At 41.3% G+C, this 19,795-nt stretch overlaps 1 long non-coding RNA gene across 2 annotated transcripts in view; it reads left to right on the top strand.

The window, feature by feature from the left end:
- The window catches only part of LOC148184874 (uncharacterized), a 37,130-nt gene extending 18,773 nt beyond the window's left edge, over positions 1-18,357 (top strand). The window contains exon 3 of one of the 2 annotated variants that reach the window (XR_015772057.1): positions 18,058-18,357. This is a non-coding gene — a long non-coding RNA (uncharacterized LOC148184874). Of the gene's footprint in view, positions 1-1,780; positions 3,059-18,057 lie in introns of those variants that run through there. The other variant, XR_015772058.1, reaches the window with a different exon arrangement.
- The last annotated feature ends 1,438 nt before the right edge of the window (positions 18,358-19,795 follow it).

The raw sequence follows: 19,795 nt of genomic DNA, 5'->3' as shown, positions 1-19,795 counted from the left end.
GCTAATTTAATTCCCATGTAGTACTGTAATAGGGTATAAATTAGAACTCTGGGGACAACTGATAGTGTTCAGTGAAGATGAAACTCTAAAGGATATAAAAAGGATTGCTTTGCTTATGCTGCAAGTGGTGATGAAGGGGTAGAAGAAAGTTTAGAGGAGATGAAGGAGCTTGACCTCTTCCAATACCAAACCTGATCCAAAATGGGAAGAAATTATTATTTGCACCCAGTATCATAAATGCTTGAGATTAAACTTGCTGTGACAGTGAGAGAAAACAGGTGTTGGCTGTCACCACCTTTCACACAGGAAGGTCAGAAACCAAATTTTTCTTTCCTAAGTCTCTTTCCTGGTCTCCCTCAATTAATCCATTCTATAAGTTCCTGGCTTGACTCTCCCACTCGTATCAGTTACTTTTACCATCAGTAAAAACCCTCTGGAGCTGTTTTTTTGATTTTCTCATCTTCCTTCACCTGGGCAAAAGGCAAGAAGAGTATGCTGAGGGTTAGGAAATACCATGTTGCTGAAAAACTCATCTCCTAACTAGAAGAGAATGCAGCACAAATTATAATGGACTGTATGTAGATTAATATATGCTTTGAAAATAATGTTTTGGCTCAGGAGAAAATTTTGTTATTGCTCCACTGACCAGCAATTATGTGAGGTGATATCAGCCATGCAAGTCTGGATAGAGGCAAGAGGGAATGCTTATCTGTTGATAAAGGAATGAAGAAGAATCTCTGAAAAATTACTCTGCTGCACTTTTTACCACTATTGATGGGTCTCAAAATTTCTTCCTCAATTTTTTTCAGTGCTTTTTTTTCCTGGAAAAAATTAAATGTTCTTGGATTTATGTTCCTGCTGTTGACACTGCATTTCACATGAAAAACATTTTATTTGGAAACATGCTGATGTTTTTGCCCAGCCATTACTTTATAAATTCATCCTCTCATCCCCATCCCTGAGTGGGGTTTTTTTTTTTAGCTCCTGGATGGGACTGACCTGGTTTTACCACCTTTCACAGTTGCAGTTACCACTGCTAGGTCAGCTCTTTCCAAGACTATCTGCCTGATGTCCTGCCATGGCATTCTGTGCCTTATTGCATCTCTGTTTTCTCTCTGTGAATGGTTCATCGGTATTTCAGGCATGTAGCTAAAATAGATAGTCTCCTTTTATTTTTTTTTTTCCTGCACATTTTTCTGTGCAGAGAGCACAGTTGACTACTTTCCACTCTCACAGCAGGGAGTTACCTACACATTTTATTAAGTGAAATCCTGTCACTCTTCCTGTAACACCCCTTAGATATCCAGTGCCCCACTTCTGATGCAAGTGCTTTTCCCATCTCCCAGCTGCTCTCCCAGCTGACCGTCCCTGCTGCACCACCTTCTGTGCTGACCCCCTTTGCTGCCTCTCATCCCTGGCTGAGACAGTAGAAAGTTCTTATCCTCAGCCCTGAATGCTCTTCACATCTTTACCTGATCCTTGGCTGGTTTGATGCCTCACTTATGAACCACTTGTCAGTGACTCTAACAGGGCACTGTTATGTTACATTTCGCTGATTTCACCTCCACACACTGGGAACTGGTGAAGCTGAATGGGAATGCTGGTAAAAACAGTTTTGTTGTAGTGTAGTTTACCATAATGAGTTTTGTGTTCAGTCAATAATGGTGGGTCAGTTCTGATCTTCTGGGGGGTTTTGTTTTTTTTTTTTCTCCTTCTAATTATGAAGAAAATCACTAGCAAGAATGTTAAAAGATTTCGGTCTTCTCCCCTTTGACACAAGATCTTGCTGGACATGGAGAATCTCTTCTCGAAGATGGACAATTTATAAAGCAAACTCCATGGATTCACTTCATCATTCTGGACTTTCATGGTCAAGAATAAGCAAGAAAACTACTTGGGGACTTGAGTGTCTCATCTGGGTTTGCACTGAGTCAGCTCCAGCAACTCTACCACAGAGTAACACCTGAGTTACACAGTGTTCATACTCAGAGACTCTTCTGAATTGGAAGGGACCCACAGGAACCATTAATTCCAGCTCTTAAGTGAATGGCCATTTACAGACACCTGATTTACTGGGGTGGGGCCTTTCATCTGACTCTTTGAAATTGCCTGTTTTAATATGGGCTGGCTGAAGAGAGGCTTTAAATCCCAAAATAATAATGCAGAATGACACTTGTCTGAGGCTTGTCAAAAGTCTTATTGGCTTCACTCGCCATTTGGATGAATCAGACCACAGATCTGGTTCTGCCAGAGTCTGATGGCTTTTGCTCAGCTTTCATGTTTAGAATAGGATGGTGGTTTATAAAAACCTCCAGGCTCTACCTCATAATATACCAAATTTTATTTCACTTTTTAAATGTTATTAGAGGAGATTGGATTTTACCTTAAATTTCTAGCTTGTAGTGCTGCAAGCTGCGTTGAAGGAAAGGATGCTGCTTCTGTAAAACTCCACCTGGCTTATGCCATGTTCTTGGAGTAGAGGTTTTTTACCAGCTGGAGTTGCAAAACCTGTCATGGCTGTTTGACCCAAAGGAAGAAGTAATGGCACTAATTCTGAAGAAATGCACCTGCAAACCATTGGTAGGACAATATCTTGAAGAAAGTTCCACAGCACAGAGTGGAATTGATAGTCCTGGGGTCTGATTTTTTTTAAGTGTGTAAATCTGCCAGAACTGGAGCTTCCCTTTGCAGAATGTCTGGCTGTTTACACCTGACTTGAGGGCATTTCTAGGAGGAGCCATCACTGAGCACCTCCTCAAGTGCACCAGTCACCCTTCTGAGCTGACACATCACTTTTATTCCAGGAGAGTGGCTATACACACATGGCACAGAGCACTGCCAAGTTTCCTCTTTGCCTTGAATTGCCCAAAACTGTAAATAGCCACTCCTCACTAGAGAACATGGTTGGTCTCCATTTGTAGTAAAGTTGTGCCTTGCTGATTAGTCCACAAGCCCTCTTGCAGGCACTGTTTCCTTTATCCGACTCCATACTCTGCAAGGGAACAGCCTGTCTTTCTTGTGAGAGCAAATAAGTGTAGGCAGTTTATTAAAGTAAGGTGGAAGAGCCTATGCCACCTCATGTTCTTGGTGTAATAAAAATTGTGCTCTATGAAATAACTTTAGAGAACAAAAGAAATCTTTATTTTTCTACTGAGAAGTTGGCTTGCTGCTAATTTAGTGAATCTTAGCCATCCCTGCTGCTTATTAACTTTTATTCTCCAAGAGTTCATTTTGAATGTTCTCTTCTGAGAGGCCAGAGAAAATTGCCTGGGATATGGAGAGCAGGGGATATGAAAACATCTCTGGTTAATGCAATATGTAATCCTCTTATTTGATACCAGTGATAAGCGGATCCTTGATCTGTGCGTGCTTTGGTCTTTTTTGTAGTCAGGATATTCTGTTAGCACAATGACTAATGCCTCCCTTCCCAGCTACATGAATGCTTCTTATTTACACAGCTTAAACTCTTTATTCTTGTTACTAACTGATCGTTTAGCAGGCTGGCTGATGGCATGGCTGGGCACTGCAGACTGAAGGAGAGTGCTTGCAGTGCCACACATCATTACACAGGCTCTGGCCCTGGCTGCTGGGAACTGTGTAGGAATAATGTAAAAATGTCTGGCACAATAAGGCTGAAAGGCATAGAACTGAGCCACTTGCACTGCTTAACTGTTAGTGTTCACAGTGTCTTTTAGCCACAGTAGATGTAGTGAGTAAAACAAAATCTCTTAGCAACGCTGAAGGTCTTTCATAGTTAAATGTTCAAAAGAATCCTTGACAGCTTCAGCTGTGTCTTAGGATGGTACCTATCATTTGTTTTCATACATGATTTAGGAAAACAATCAGTACAGTATGACTGCAAGCATGGTTTAGATTTAAGTGGAAATACAGAAGAGAAGGCAGGAAACTGAGGTTAGAGAAAACAGACAGGTGAGAATAATTAGGTGAGAAGATTGAAGGAAGTCTAAGGGCTGGCAGAAATAAAACTTGGAGGGATGATGAGGAAGTAAACTTCAGGGACCCAACAAAAGCTTTCAAAGAAGGTGGTGAAATGGTCTACTGCTCAACACAGGCTTTATCTTAATGGTGTGTTGTAGACTTAGAAGAGGAAAGCTGGAAGGCATCCTGAGACATCATCTTTTACATCTGCGCACTCTAAAATGTTGCTGACCCATTTTCACATGCACTGATGAGAATCCATGGCAGTCACTAATTGCATGGGCACCCTTTTAGACTCTGTTCAGGCATCTGGAAATATTTAATTGATATCAAGCATGACTGGAGGTTGAATCCAGGTACTATGGTAGTCCCCTCAGTAAAAGTAACTTGAAAAGTAACCATGTGTGTACATCTGATACCAGTATTACAATAGTAAAACAAATCCTTCAGGAGGAAGTCTATCTGTGGCACTGGGAATAATTTAAACTTCAAGTGCAATAGCACTGAAGTTTGTTTTTGTTGAAGGACACTTTGGTTTTTAGCATTGACAGAATTGGCAGAGGAAGGTAGCTAGAGAAGGACATTAGTTATTAGAACCTCTTACTCTGTGTTTTGCAGCTTTGGCTCTTGCCAGAGACCTGTGACTGGTGTGATTTATGATATTTTACCAGATCGACAGACATCCCCATACTTCTGTTTCCCTACTTGCTATTCCCTACTTCCCTACTTCCCTATTGGTCCTTAAAGCTGGAGCTACAAGAAACAAGCCTCATGCATGTAAATATGAGTTCTTATGCAGTGTTGTGAGCACTTACAGAGTTTTTCTTGTACACAGGATGTGTTATTGTGTCCAAATAAGAGTAACAGCAAAAATAAGGGTAGGAAGAAGCTGTTTCTGAACTATCTGGTACAATTCCACTGCGTTCAATTAATTTTAGAGAATTTTCTTATGGGTTCTGAGAGCTCCAATCCCCCTACATTTTACCATGAAAGCAATGGGACAGTCTTTAAAATCAAATGTTGATTCAGGAAAAAGGGTAAATCCCTTTCACATAAAGAAATGTTGCACTTATCAATTAACATATCCATGAAACACTGTATACCAAAAATTAGTAGAATTTTTAAAAAATTATAATTTTATGGGTTTCAAGACCACAGAATTATGCTGATGGTCACAAAACTAGCAGAACTACTGAAGCTTGGTTTCTATTGAATTTGTCTCATGATTAATTCACTTTTTACTGAATTGTACCAAGCCCTTTTGTACAGAGAAGCCACACAGGGCAGAGTCCTTAGTGATGCTGGAATTGCTGTGGAAACATCAGTCACGGTAGCACCTCATTAGGCAATAGAAGTCACCATGGGAGAGAAACTGTGATGAAGAGATGAATTCCTTGGGGTATCATAAAATACTTACTCCATTTGCAGCTTTCTCATCATTGAGGTATAATTTTCCCATGAAGACTTTCTGCTGTCATATGGAGTTAAAGCTGCTTTCCAGGCTTTCATCAGCTCTACTCCCTGATCACCAACTTTCCTAAAACTTGTGAGAATTCAGCACTTCCATCACAGTTGCTTGAAACTGGCCAGGAAGTTAAAAAGGAGAGAGGTCATGAATATAAACTGTAATAATTTAGGATGTACTTGGACATAAAGTAAACTCTTACCTATAAGAGGTAATTTGGTCTGTAATGGCTGGATCTGAGGCTATGGGGTCATAGATGTGGGGAATGTTTGTTCTTTCTATGCTCTCTGCATGACTCTTAAATCATCCTGTGAGGTATGGTTTATACTGCTACTGGACATAGGATGAGAAGCCAGATGGGCTTCAGCTCTGATCCGAGAGGGCAACTGCTTTAAACACTTTCAAATTCCTTTATAGAATGATGATTAAAACATGGAACACCCCAGTGACAAGCATTTTTATACAGTAAAAGGCAGGCAGTGAGCTAACCCTAGCTGGCAGGTTCCTCAGAAAACGCAGAGATGAATGTGTATGTGGCAGTCAAGGAACACTTCTGGACCTCAAAATTGTCAAAAGCTTTGACAATTCTGCAGCTCAAGGAGGATTTTCATCTCTATTATTTCAACATGGTAGATCATACAGAACACCAAAGGCAAATTAAAAAAATCCACTCCCCAAAAAACTGTTCTAAAATTGCATGCTAAAATGAAGCATGGACAATTCTCTCCTAGGCAGTTTCTATTCTGTAATGGGAATTATGTATTGATGTAAGAGGAAAACTGATTCTCATGGTGATCTTAACTTGCTGCTTGTACAGGCTGTGCTACACAGTAACTGAATGTGAATGCTTTCAATACAGACAAAGGATAAATACACAAGTCTATTGAGCTAAAATATGCTTATTTCTGAAGCAAGTCAGTGATGATTTTTTTTGAAGCTATGATTTAAAAAAAAACAACCCTCAAACAACGAAACTCAAAAATCTCCTTTAAGCTGTAGAATTTCATATTTTTTTGTCATGGTTTAGCCTCGAGTCAGCCCATCATGCATTCCCCACCAGCAGGACTGGGGAGAGAATCTGAGGAGTGAAAATGAGAAAATTTGTGGGTTGAGATAAAGACAGTTTGATAGAGAAAGCAAGAGCTGTTCATGCAAAGAAAAACAAGAAATTAAAATCACCACTCCCCCCGGGCAGGTTGATATTCAGCCATTTCAAGGAGAGCAGGGGCTCAATCACACCTAACTGTGACTTGGGAAGACAAACCCCATCACTCCAAATATTCCCCCCCCCCATCACACAGTCTCGGATATCCCTTTGGTCAGCTGGGGTCAGCTGTCCTGGCTGTGTCCCTGCCCAACTCCACTTGCTGGTGGGGTGGGGTGAGAGGCAGAAAAGGCAACCAAAACATCCCTGAATTACAAACACTTTATTTTTCTCAGCACAAATCAAAAACCCAGTCCAGCTACTGTGAAGGAAATTAATTCTATACCAGCCACAACCAGCACATCATGACACACAAGTTCCTCTTGGGAAAAGAAAACATTTTAGTTTTTTATTTCTAGTGCTGTTGCATCTGCTCTTGGGAGCTGCTTGGGTTCATGGTGTTCTTGTATCTGATTTTTGGGGATATCCCTTTTTGGTTGTAAAAGGGTTTGTATGGGGTTTTTTTGGCTGTTGCTGGCTTGACTGATGAGGAGTGCTGGTATCTGTCACCGCTTTATTTCCTAGAGGTGAACTGACTCAGTGGTCTTTGTGCAAGACCTTATATAATGTTAACTCAGGTGGAAGAGTCTCCTCCTAAAACTGTACTGGGAAATAAGCTGTATGTGTATTGTTGCCTATAAGGAGATTCCCAGTTAGCTTTCAAAAGTGTTGATTCCTGGTAGAATAAAGACCTTAAGACAGTTTTTTCGCTTGGAGTGCCGGTGAGGAAGATCAAACATACAAGGCAGGTTTTTAGCTGTGAAAATAATCAGCAGCCAAATCCCAGTGAAAGGATAAAGATATATTTTAGAACTCTTGGCAAATAAAATAGCTCCTTCAACACCTTTGCAAGTTAAAAATGGGGCACTAAATTTTATCAATCATATACTTTAAAAACTGGACTCCACTTTTATTTCAACAAATGTAGATGTTAAATCTCAGATTAATAATTTGTAGCAGGAAGGCATATTGTGTTTGCTTTTTGGTGTGTGTGTTGGTTGTTTGTTTTTACCCAGAAGTAGCTCTAAATAACTTAAATTCAGTTAAAAGAAGCCCATCTGTTACTGTTCTTGTTTTCTTACCCATCATTTAAACGGTAAATATCAAACTGTAAATACTTCCACTGTGTTCTCCTCTTTGACAAAGAGCACGTGGTAGCAGTTCACCTTATTTTCAAAGCAGTGCAAAAAACACAAGGCAGGTCTGAAATCATCAGCTGCCTGATACAAAGTACTTACTCCAATCAACTGCCAAAACATTTCCTGCTCAGTTTCTTTAGATCAGCTACCTGCTTTTCACGCTTACTTCTCCATTAATTTGAAAGGAGGCAACCCTAGCTGACAGGAATGTTTCAGGAAGGAACAGTTTACACCTTGTGAGTTTTTGAAATATCCTTTTTATTTTAATGGTCCACATATACTTTGTTTAATGAGTTTGAAAAGCTTTAATTTAAACTACAGTGGGTGCTCTAGTACTACTGCCAGAGCACTGTCAGGCAACATTGGTTTTTATCTAACAAAACAACATGATCAAAAAAACGTGCAGTAATTTTTATAACAATGATGATTTCCTTCACGGAAAACAGAAAATAAATGTGCCTGAAGACTCTGCCTTGGCACAAATTGTTTAAAGCTATCCCTCGCTGTTGGTTTTTTCTCCCATCAAATTTTGGTTTCCCTTTGTATCTCTGCTGTCATTTGTAGGTTTTATCTTTCTGAACCTAAGGGTTTTTCTTTTATCAGCCCTATCTCAAAAGCCATTTATTTTAGGTTCCTGAGTTTTCCTACCATGACAAACATACTGTTTTTTTCTGATTTTCCAGGGTAGTCAAGACATATGAAGCGGGATGAAAAAATAATGGGTTTTCTGTGACCAACTGCAGTATTATGTTAAGCTACAGGTTTGTCTCTATTAGCAAAGAGCACTGCCAAGCCCCAAGGAGAGCCTGTCTGCTGACACTGGGGAGCTGCTGGAGCAGTTCCTGGCCTGAATTAGACCCCTGCCAGGCAGCCCTGTCCCAGTGGGTTCCCAGGCCTATTTTCAGGAGTTGGAGGGTCAGGACATATCCCCATCAGGCAGCTTGCATGCAGTCACCCATTTCAGTCCTATCTTGGAAGGTGACCTTATTCCCAGGAAGCTACTTGGGAATGGCTAATTTAATGGGGTAGCTATAGCCTACGAGGTTTCCTCCAGCAACCTGAGCTGGCAGTGCTGGCAGCTGGTGAGCAAGGCAGCAGCTCTCCCATAATAGCAGTGTTTGGCCCCACATCTCCCTCCACTAGGTTGATGTAGTGGTGGCATGGGAGTTGACTCCTGTTTGCCTCACCATCAACACTGTGCTAGAGGTCCTCTGTCCCCTTGCTCTGAAGGAGGCAAGGAATCCCTCCTGGACACAGGAGTGTGGTTCAGTGGTTGGAATAATGCATCTCCCAGTGGTAACAAGGGAATTGAAGCATGTGCCAGAATGTGATGTTTTCAGGCTCAACAGATTAACAAAATTATTTAAAATGAGGTTGGTGTTAGTTTGTGATTTATTTTTCCTCATTTTCTTTCTAAGTGCTGAGTTTTTCATTTGTTTCTCAAATCATTCTTCTTCTGTTTCTCTTGACATCGCTTTCTTCCCATGCCTGTTCCCTCCTTCTGTTGTGTTCTCACATTCCTGGCTGCTTGCCCCACTCATGAATTCTGCTGTATTGCATAGTTTCACTTGTCTGTGACCCAGTCCTAGTCTTCTGTAGTTTATCTCTTCTCTGGTGCACACCTTGTCATGCCCTCAACCAGCCTTGCTCCCCACCAGTGAAACCACAGCAGCAATGCTCTTGACTCTCACCCTTCTTTGCTTCCCCCTTTCTCTATTTTCTCAGATTGAGGAGGATTGTCTCCCTTCCCAGACTGCCACCTCTAGCTGAGCTCAGTGTCCTTGCCCATCTCAACCCTTTCCAAGCCAGGAAGTTTCTCAGGTGTCCCATCATACTGACAGCCAAAGATCTGGGTTCCTGGGCATTGATGCTGCACAGTGTAAAGGGGGCACTGACAAATCTTTTCCTGCTCAAGCAGCTTTCAAAAGCAGGATTTTTTATCCTTTTCCTTCCCCAGTGCAGGCACATTCAGGTGAGACTGTTTTCCAATTTTAGAAGAAAATTGAATCTGTTGCCATACAGAAAAGGAGTGAGCAAGACATGGTTATTAAATGGTGGCAGCTGGGTAAAACTCTCTCATTTAACTGTTCTTGCAGTGGAGTTGCATAACTGCCAGGTGACATCTCTGTGCTCGTCTCCTTGTGGGCTGGTACGAGCAGTAGGGAGAGCTGTGTGAGGCTGCTCATGGGGAAGAGATGAGGTGCCCAGATACTTCAGTTCGGTGCTTTGGCAGTATTTTCTGAGCCACAGTTTCTGTATTTTCCTGCTGGCGCAGGGGGATCTGTGAGCTGCAGCTTCCTGGCAGGATTCTGGGAACAGCACCAAACCCCCGACAGGCAGCGAGCAGGTTTTGCGCTCTGAGTCAGAAGCAGGCTGAGTAGATGCAGCCTTCAAAGCATGCATCCAAGATGGGGAAGGGGATCTGTGCAAGGAGGATATTTCCAGTGTGAGGCTCAGAGCCTGGGGGGACCCTCTCCTGCCAACACTCTCGGTGAGTCTGTGGGTCAGCTGCTAGTTTTCATGCAATCACAGGAGAAGGGGGATTGCTGCCTTTCACCACTGCTACCCTGAGCCAGCTCATCCTTCTAGCTATTTCTGTCTATGCTTATCTATAGCATCATCCCCCTTGTGCTTGTGTACCTGCCAAGCATTCAAAACAGGAGCTGCTGTGGCAGCCTCTTTCCTTCTCTCCAGCCTGGAGGATAAACTACTGGATTGCCTTTTTTTTTTCCTTTTCTTTTCTTTTCTTTTTTTTTTTTTTTAATTGTTTTTCTGCATCAAGAATTCACGGTGGGAAAGCTAAACTGGAAAAATGCTTTCAGGAGTGGGTGGCCAGATTGGCAGATCTCTACTTGTTCTTAGCCCCTAGAGAAGTCCTGCAGCCTGACCCTTGCTGGGCTCACTCTGGGCATCGGTGCTCTTTTTGAAAGCGATGGTTTCTTGGAGTGAGATGTGGTCTCAGGTAAAAACAGACAAAGTTTGGATGCGAGAGAGAAGATCTGGATCTGACTTGCCCACAAGGGGACCCAGAACAGAAAGCTGAATGCTTGGGTGAGTTCAAAGCAGCCAGCTTATCCAGCACGGAACACTGTATTCTGCTTTATTATAGACTGAGTTATCCAAGATAAAAGTAGCAGTATTGGAAATCCTAATATCTTTACACTATCTGTGTACTCATTGCTGCTATATGTGTTGTTTTGTTTAGTTTGGGCTGTGAAGTAGATTGCTCTCTGTGTTTAGTCCATCTCACTGTGACTTGTGACTTTACTCCCCATTGGGAATTTCAGTGCTTGTATCTGGAGTTGTGCAAATACTTGCAGATGTGCAAAAAATCCTGCTTTAGTGTCTCTGTGACAGCACTGGTTTAACTCATAAAATTTCACTCAGATTTGAAAATTGGCATTAAAGCATGTTTTCTGCTACCTCACTGTATGACTTCACAGGCAAAAAAGCATAAATACGTATATTTGTAACATACTGCTTCTGATCCTTAAATACAGGGTGCAGACATAATAAAACTTTCAATGGACCTTCCCAAAGTTGCTTTGTTGGAGAGGTGTGAAAAGAGATTGAATAATCTGAATTTTCTTCTTTTAAATAATCAGGTTTTAAACACAGAATTTCAGTGTGAGGCTGTCAGGGCTTCTCAGATGCTTCTATCCTTACACTGACTGAAACTGTAATTGTAATATTTGAAATGAGACCTGGGTTCAGACACCCTACATCTACATTTCTTTGTTAAATCTGTAATTAAATATGAGTTCCTATGGCAATATGTACAGTGGAAGTTGTTTTGATGAGAAAAAAGCATTGCAGTATGTGGAGTATCTAAATATCTAAATAGATGCATTTTTGTAATTGTGTTCATAAAATACCTCTGTGCTGTAGGCAACCACTGAATTCATTTACAAAATGCAGCTCTGAAAACAAAAGTAGTTCTTCACACTTCCACGACAGCATAAATATATTTGTAGGTGGTTACAAGGGATTAAGCATCAGGGCTGAGATGTCCTGTGAAGAGCTAAGAGTAGGACTCAATGATCCTTGTGGGTCCCTTCCAACCTCTGTGATTCTGTGTAATTCTGCTGGCTGTAGTCTGGATAATACTTCTGGACAGAGGTATTTGGCCAGCATTTTGGCTTAGTTTCTTACTGGCATGTGAAGTTAAACCTGGCAAGTCCAAGGAAGAATGTGTTTTACCCTGTCTGTTAAAAATTATCCACCTTTACTGTTATGAGTCAGGCAGGTCTCAATATACCTCAATATATTATATACAATGTTATAATATATTATACCTTAATATATCTCAATATGTTAGGAGGTTTTCAAATCCATAAGTAACAAAGTTCTACTTTTTTCTCAATCCATAAGTACTAATAACCAGTGCTTGTACAGCCCTTGTCGCAAGTTGGTGAGGAAATCCTTCACAAATGGGATTGCTGCCATGGCACCGTTGCGTGCATTGAGGAATGACAGCACAGGAGGTAGGAGGAATTTTGTCTCATTTTCACCACCTAAAGTTCAATTGGTCATTTAGGCTCACCACCACAGGGTGAGGTGAGCAGTTCATCACACTCTGGAGCATCTTTGTTTTCTTTGAGAAACACAGTTAAATAGCTTAATTCTCCTGCTGAGTTCCAGGCTCTTGTTGCTTGGATTCAATAGGCTGGGTTTCTTTGCTTCTAATGCTGCCACTTGGAGACAACTAATTATTTCCCTCTGAGAAAGAACATATTTCAGTTTTGAGGACAGCTTATGGAGAAGGCTGACACAGGAGGAGTTAAAGGTGATGCCACACCAGGTCTGGCTCCCCGCATCGTAAATATCCTCCAGTGCTGTCCCACTAGCAAGGTCACCAAAAGCACCCCCATGCCCATGCCTTGCTCCAAGACATGCAGCACCCACTTCATGCAGCTAAATGCTGCTCTGGTGAGCTGCAACACAGACCTCACTTTGTAGTGGGCAATTTTCAATGGAGAAAATAATCAATTGCCACGTGGCACGTTGAGATGTGGGCAACGGGCTTCTTAGTGTCTGGATGTGACCGGGTGTGTGCTTTGGGAACAAGAGACCTGTCCATGGCGTGGGTGTCTCAGGCAGGATAGATGCTGTCCTGTTGGCCAGAGAAGTGCTCACCTGCAGAGCTGGGTGAGATGCATTTCAGGCAGCCGACAGATGGAGCAGATCTGCCCTGAGGTGACTTGCACAAGGTCACTCAGCAGGTGGGTGCTAAAGCTGGATACAAAAACCAGACCCATGTGCTACTCCTTAGGACACGCCACCTCCACAGCAACCACACAACCTGGGTTAAACACTGCTGTCTTCATGCCCCACATGAAATGGATCTGGGTGGGGAGTGCTTAGGAATGAGGCTATACACAGATGTGAAAGCAGCCATGCCTACAGGATGATAGGAAAAAATTTGGGAAAAAAGGTTATTTCCCTATATTTTGCAAAACGTCATAGCTAAGATCCTGTTGTGCAGCAAAGGCAGCAGGTGCCTGGTACTCTGAGTGGTCATGGTGCCCTTAACCAATCCTTTTCAAGCCACTAAACCACACAACATTTGTGAGCACTGCTGCAGTGTGCTCCTTTGTGTTCCAGTTCCTATGGAAACATGCTGTAAGAATGTCTAAAATAAGTGCAGTGCTTTGAAACTATTATTATTTTGATCTTTCTTTCCTCCCCCCCCACCCCCAAATCTCCTTTATCACCTTTCTGGCTGAATTTTTAATACACTAAAAAGATTGTTGTCATTATCTGGAAGAGTGTGCTACCCTGCTTACCCATGTGTCTGCATCCTGGGATCTGATGGATGCCAGGTTCTGATATTGAGATCAGCTCCCTTCCCCCATCCTCCCTGCACAGTGGAGTAGCAAGTTGTTGGTGCATGTGTTGAACATACATATAGATATATAAATCAACAAGCTTATTTCCAGCTCTTTTTAGGATCCAGGATGTAGTGTTGGCTGGGAGGGAGTGCAGAAGGTCACCCAGTCCAGCTGCCCATCAGTGCAGAGCCCTCTGCATTGTTCGGTGCAGGAGATGGTTGTGAGCCAGATGGGGACATCCTGCAGGTCGCCTCTTCCCCATCGGAGGGTCAGTGCTGGAGCAGGCTATGGGCTGTTTGGGTCAGCTCCTGCAAAGGAATTCACTTGTTCTCCCCAAAAGTGTGCTCATGCTGGTAACTGAAAACAGGGCTGTGTATTTAAAGTGCTTTTCCCCTGTGCTCCTCTGGTTTCCTTCCAAAGCTTTCAGCTCCCTTAGAGCAGCAGTCTCCCTGACCTTAGTAATGTCTAAGATTTTCAAACGGCCATGTCCCATTTTCAAAAACTGCTTTTGATGAATGAGCTAAAGCTAGAGCTAAATCCTATAAAGGGCTAAAAAGCCTTATTTAAAGCTAGGTGCTAATTTTTGCTCATTTTCAGGCTTCTGGCCTCTTGCTGTTCTATTCCTCAAAACCCAGTGCTAGATGCCAGGAGAAGAGCTGGAGGTGCATGTTTGGCATTCAAGGGGGAACCAGGCACTTAAATTCAGAAAAGCAATTCAGGAATTTTTGGGCAGTGCCAAAAACCCTTTGACACCCCTGTATGCTGGATACATATATATCCAAGAAGTATCTGCATTCCCAGAGCATTTTCTGGGGAACTACACACCCTTTTTTTTCTGACCCCAAGACTGGAGGCAACGATAAAACCAGGTTTGAAATAAAAGGGAGTTGAGACTTGAGCATTATTTTTTATGACTCCACAGCCTAGACAAAATAAATTGTAAAGAGTTACGATGATTTGGATCTAGCTAACATCATGCTTTAAAATTAAACCAAGTCTTAGCCATTTAGAAGTGTAGGCATCTGTTTGGATCCTGTTCCAAATCACCAGGCCAAATTTTGCTCGCAGGGTTCTTTCCTGCCAGTGAGCAGCTGCTGTGTGATTATGCATCCTGATTTATGCTGCTTAGTGCTTAGGCTCTGCATGATTTTTTATGTGTTTGTGGTAACTGTAGTGGCAACACCAGATCTGTTTTATTTTGGTGCAACACTGAAGTCCACTAGAAAAAAAATATGAGTCTAATTTTAATAGACAGAATAAAACGTTATAGACTATTTTCAGGGTTGCCATAATTTTGGGGTTAAACCACACATTAACTGAGCAGTCAAATTAAAATGCTGGTTAAAAAAAAAAAAAAAAGTTGTGAAGCTTGGTATTTGCATTGCATTTCATATCTGCAAAGGTCCTTCCTTACTTGAATGACAAGCACTAGGTCCAGCACTGAAGTGAATACCAAGAGAGATGAGAATCATGAACTATGGAATAAGGAACCATAAAGAATAATTGCTCTGTTTTAACGTGAATAGGCAGGGCTGAGATTCTTTTTTGTGAGGGCTCTATTTGAACTGCTTTGGAGCTGGGCCACTGTAGATGTAACCTTTCTAACCCAATTGATAAGTTCATGTGTATACACAGTATGAAGGTCATTCACATTTATTCTGAGTAGCCCAGAAAAGAATGCAGTAAGACTTCAAAATATTTTGCATTTCAACCCTTTCGTTGTAGCTGATTTCTCTCTCCCCCAGTTCCTTATTCATCTATGCATTTGATGCTGGAAGAAGCCCCCCAAAAAATGAATGGAGAGCTGATAAATGTGCATGGATAGCTGATAAATGAAACACTAAACAGCTGCACTTGTGAGACAGCAAGAGGCAGTTAAAGATGCCCTGCAGGTATGAGGGATAGGATCTATGAAATAGGGAATTACGACACCTTTACTACGTCATTGCAAATTTGTTTAGCAGTCATGAGAATTTAGGAATTATCTTCTATTTGAGAAGGGCAATATTGCAATGATTTAAAAGAATTATTCTGGCATATGTTACTAGATAGTATTAAATCCTGACTGTAGTAAAGTAATAGTTAAACTCTCTTAAGAAAAAAATTGTAAGTTATTGTGAAGGTAATGGGCTCATTAGGAGTGTACATGTAGTTCAATAAAGGAAAATCAGAGAATATAGAAGTGACTTTTAAAGGTGACATTATTAATTTTGACCTTGTATTGATACAGTTTGTAGAAACACAAATTGGTTTGTGTTGGAAGGAACCCTAAAGACCAGACAGAAGGTGTTCCTGCCTATGAGTTGGAACTACCATCACCTCCTATTCTTGCCTACTGCACCAAATAAATTTAAATAAAGTAATATCAGACATAAATAAAGTGTCATCAATGGTAATGACAGATGGTCATACTTTAAACTGGGATTTAATGTCCATGGTATTCCCCAGGTATTCCCATTAAGTCTGGTTTGTGAATACAAAAATCAAGTGAATTTGAAGGTAGTATTGGACTAGGAGGCATTGCAAGCTCTGCTGAGAACAAAGAGAATTTTTTAGCTGGGGAACTAGAAATACTGGATTTTATATCTGTGAGACTCAGATAAGACAAATGTAAACACACAGATCTGTGTGATATAAAAGTATGAGAGCAGTAGTGCTAGGAAGGAGAAGAGGTTCAAGTGTGATGTGGTGTCTCCTAATACTGGATGCAGGTTAAGTACGTCCTTGACAGTGCCAGACTGAGCATGACACTAGCTTATGGCACAGTTCATTCAAGACCCTTGGGCAGGGAGCAGCCAAAACCCTTGTTTTTTGCTGGCACTGAAGGCTCAGTGAAGGGCAGTGGCTGGCCTATCAGCACAGTGAGCTGCCACATGTACCCACAGCAACTCTCCCTGTTCTGCACTTAACACCCATCCCAGTGCTCAGTCTTAGCTGCTGCTAGTGGAAAATGGAGATAGAAATGGAATTAAGCATAAGGGAAGTGTGTGGGCAGCCATGGTATGCAGGGGGCAGAAGGGTACCACCGTGGAGTCCTGTTAGGAAAGATCAGGAAAGGGGAACTTCCCCTTCACAGAGGCACCCTCACTAAACACGAGTCTCTTAGGCCACGTTAGTTAAACTGGGTAAGCAGAGGGACAGCAATCAATACAGGTTTTGATGCTGGAATTAATTTTTACCAATCAATGCACTTTGCCTAATCAAACATCTATGTGCCTTCAAGGATTAATGCTTCTGTATTTAATTTGTCTACCACAGGATAGATTAAAATAATTTCTTCTTTAACTTTGATTCTCAGTTTGTTTTCTCTCGGTTAAAACAGGATATATGTTTTGTTGTCTCAGAAAATGCTTTTTGCTCATATCTAACGTATGTCTTTCTGTGAACCCTTTCCCAGCCACAGAGAGCACAGGTTTTCAGAGATGCCCTGGGGAATTACATTGTAGCACATCATTGTGTTTGAAATTCCAGATTTCTTAAGGGTACAGCCTACTCTCTCCTCAACCACATAAGGTGCTTCTTTTTTATAGCAGAAGGATGAAGTGCTTAAAGTGAAGAGTTTATATTAACAGAGCACTAAACTGACCATTAGGAGGTCATCAGTGGTTCTCTCTTTTACTTACCTGTCCAATGGCCTGGGACAAAGATTCTTCCTCTCATGTCTTCCACATGACTTTGGATTTTCCCCACTCCTTTTTAACTCATCCTACTTTAACTTTTTGCAGTGGTGTCCATTTCTTACTGCATGTTTGTATAAAGCCTACAGCACTGTGTCTGCCTGTGAGTAGCTGAAATGAGGGCCTGTTTGGGGATGACAAGACAGTAGAAGACACATATCTCAAGGGGTTAAACGTAGTAAGTAGCTGAGACAAGAAATTATTTTTTTTTCAGCTGGGACTAAAATTCCCAGCCTGTCTCAAGAAGGAAACTTTGATTTCTACCAGCAGAAGTACACTGGATGTAGTTGACAGGAATTCAGCTCCAGAGGATTGCAGTTGTTAAGAAATACCTGTTTTGCTGAACTGTGGTTCTTTATGTTAATAGAATACATAATTTGCCATTGATCCCTCAGAAAAAGTGGTTTTCTCATATGCAGAGTTAATGAGTGTTGCTTCAGATGTCCCTGGGAAGAAAATGTAGTTTTGGACCCACACTGTCTGGGCTTTGCCCCCTGCAGCAGGTCCATGTCCCCAAGCTGAGATTAGGACACTTCTTTTGAAAATCTCCCCCAGCCTGCTTCTCTGATGAATGGCTGACAGCAGCTGCAGTGTAAAGAGATTTGAGGAGTGCAAGAAGGAGACAGGGACATCGCTGCATCCAGACTGGAGAGGCTGTGAGGAGCCATGGTGACAATTTTTACCTACTTTTGCTTTTCTCTGCCTCTACAAATGGTGTATCAGGATTTGTTGGATTGTGCTAGATGTTTTCTGAGCCCCGTGAATGTTTTGGTAAGCATTATTATTGCATTCTTCCATGCAGGCAGAAACTATGGAAGAAGCCACTGCATGAACGTATTTTCAATCAGATTTCAGTGATTTCCTCAAGTCCAGTTGATAAAGCTAAGCCCCAATTACCCTTCGATCTCCAAAGCACCTATCAACCTCTCTGCTTATGCCCAAACCAAGTACTTCAAAGAATTAAAAAAACCTAAATGTTATATCCTATGACCTGTTTCCTTCCCCAAGGTATTTCATTCTAGGACAAGTTGAGTGAAGGGGAGAGATTAGCAAGTTTTTGTTGTTTTGATTGCACACATATTTGGATCAAACTGTTATAACATTTTTCATGAGACCTGCAAATTGCTTTTTTAAAGTAAATTTAATCCCTTTGAGCATATTGTGCACTTTATAGCTCTTAAATGATGCTTAGACTACAAGTTCTGTCACTGTTCATGAAAAGTAGGTTGTCTTAATTTGTAAGATCATGAGAATCTTTTAAGCCCACTGGCTCTCATTGCAGTCAATGGGATATTTTTCCTTTGTACTCCAGCTGGAAGAAGACAAGCTCTTTTGCCACTGGGGAATGTACCTTTAACTGTCCTGCATCCTGCTTGAGTAATTGATGCATTCTGCACTAAGCTGTGACGTTTTCATTTTCATGGCTGTCTATTAATTTTGACACAGAATAATTAAAAAGGAGAAAGAAGCACAAGGAAAACATAGAAGACCGTCACAGAAGCTGTGTATATAAAAATGGATGCAGACCATAGGGTGGACCACAAATATAAACCAAGAGCTATACATACAACATATATATGCTTTATATATAAGAGCTATAAATAAAATCCAAGGAAGTCCAGAATCTCTATTTCCAATTATGCACGTACAGTGTCTTTAAGTGAGTGCTGCAATACCCTCATCAAAGTGTTGCTTGGTACTTCTAAATACAGAACTTGGAGTTACAGGCTGACATAGTAAAGCAGCATCACTAACCTGCTTTCCACTGTAAGATTGAATAAATATGGCACAGTATGTTTTTCTAAAATGACTTTTTAAAACACCATCTACATTGATAACATGCAGTGGTGCCTTACCATATCAACACAGGGAAATTAAAGAATAACAAAGGAAAAAGACAAAAAAAAAGGCAGTGCATTTTGAAGGACTGTGAGGGACCAAACTGAAATTTAAGCGTTAGCTGCCAAGAAACATTGTTTGTTGTCTTTGGAAGAACAGCAAGCACTTTACATTGTCTTCTTTCATTTTTTATACCAATACAAAACCACAGCAATGTGTTTTTAATCTTTCACTTTTCTCTATTGCACCTTGTCTTCTCATAGGTTTCCAGAGAAGATGGGATTCAAAAACTCTGATAGGGGAACAGATCAGATAAATCTGTGTGGGTTTTCATCTGATTTGTACTGAAATGACACTATGTGCAATGCTGTGGCAAAGACACGAGATACAATTAAGACTACACAGCCCTCAGGAAGTATTAAGATTTAATAACAAGGCTGAAGCCTGATGTGCCATTCCCAGCCCTGTTTACATTATGGCATTTGGATGCTGTTGTAAGTGTGCTTCAAAATGAGTCTTTGCTTGGTTATGCAAATTGTTCTTGTACCAAGGAACCGCTATGTGCTGCAAAATTAAAACTGGGAGGAAAAATATCTGCTGTGGGGATAACATGCAATAAATCCGCTGAAGCTGCTGGCTCTGGTGAGGTAATGTCTTGTCCCTCTATGGGTGGAACATTTCTCTATTGAATCATTACAGCT

This window comes from Pseudopodoces humilis, chromosome 2, assembly GCF_049639895.1.
Source record: "Pseudopodoces humilis isolate 2021_Gansu_Grassland_sample_001 chromosome 2, ASM4963989v1, whole genome shotgun sequence".
Taxonomy (NCBI): domain Eukaryota; kingdom Metazoa; phylum Chordata; class Aves; order Passeriformes; family Paridae; genus Pseudopodoces; species Pseudopodoces humilis.
This window is presented reverse-complemented; position numbering and strand designations above follow the sequence as displayed.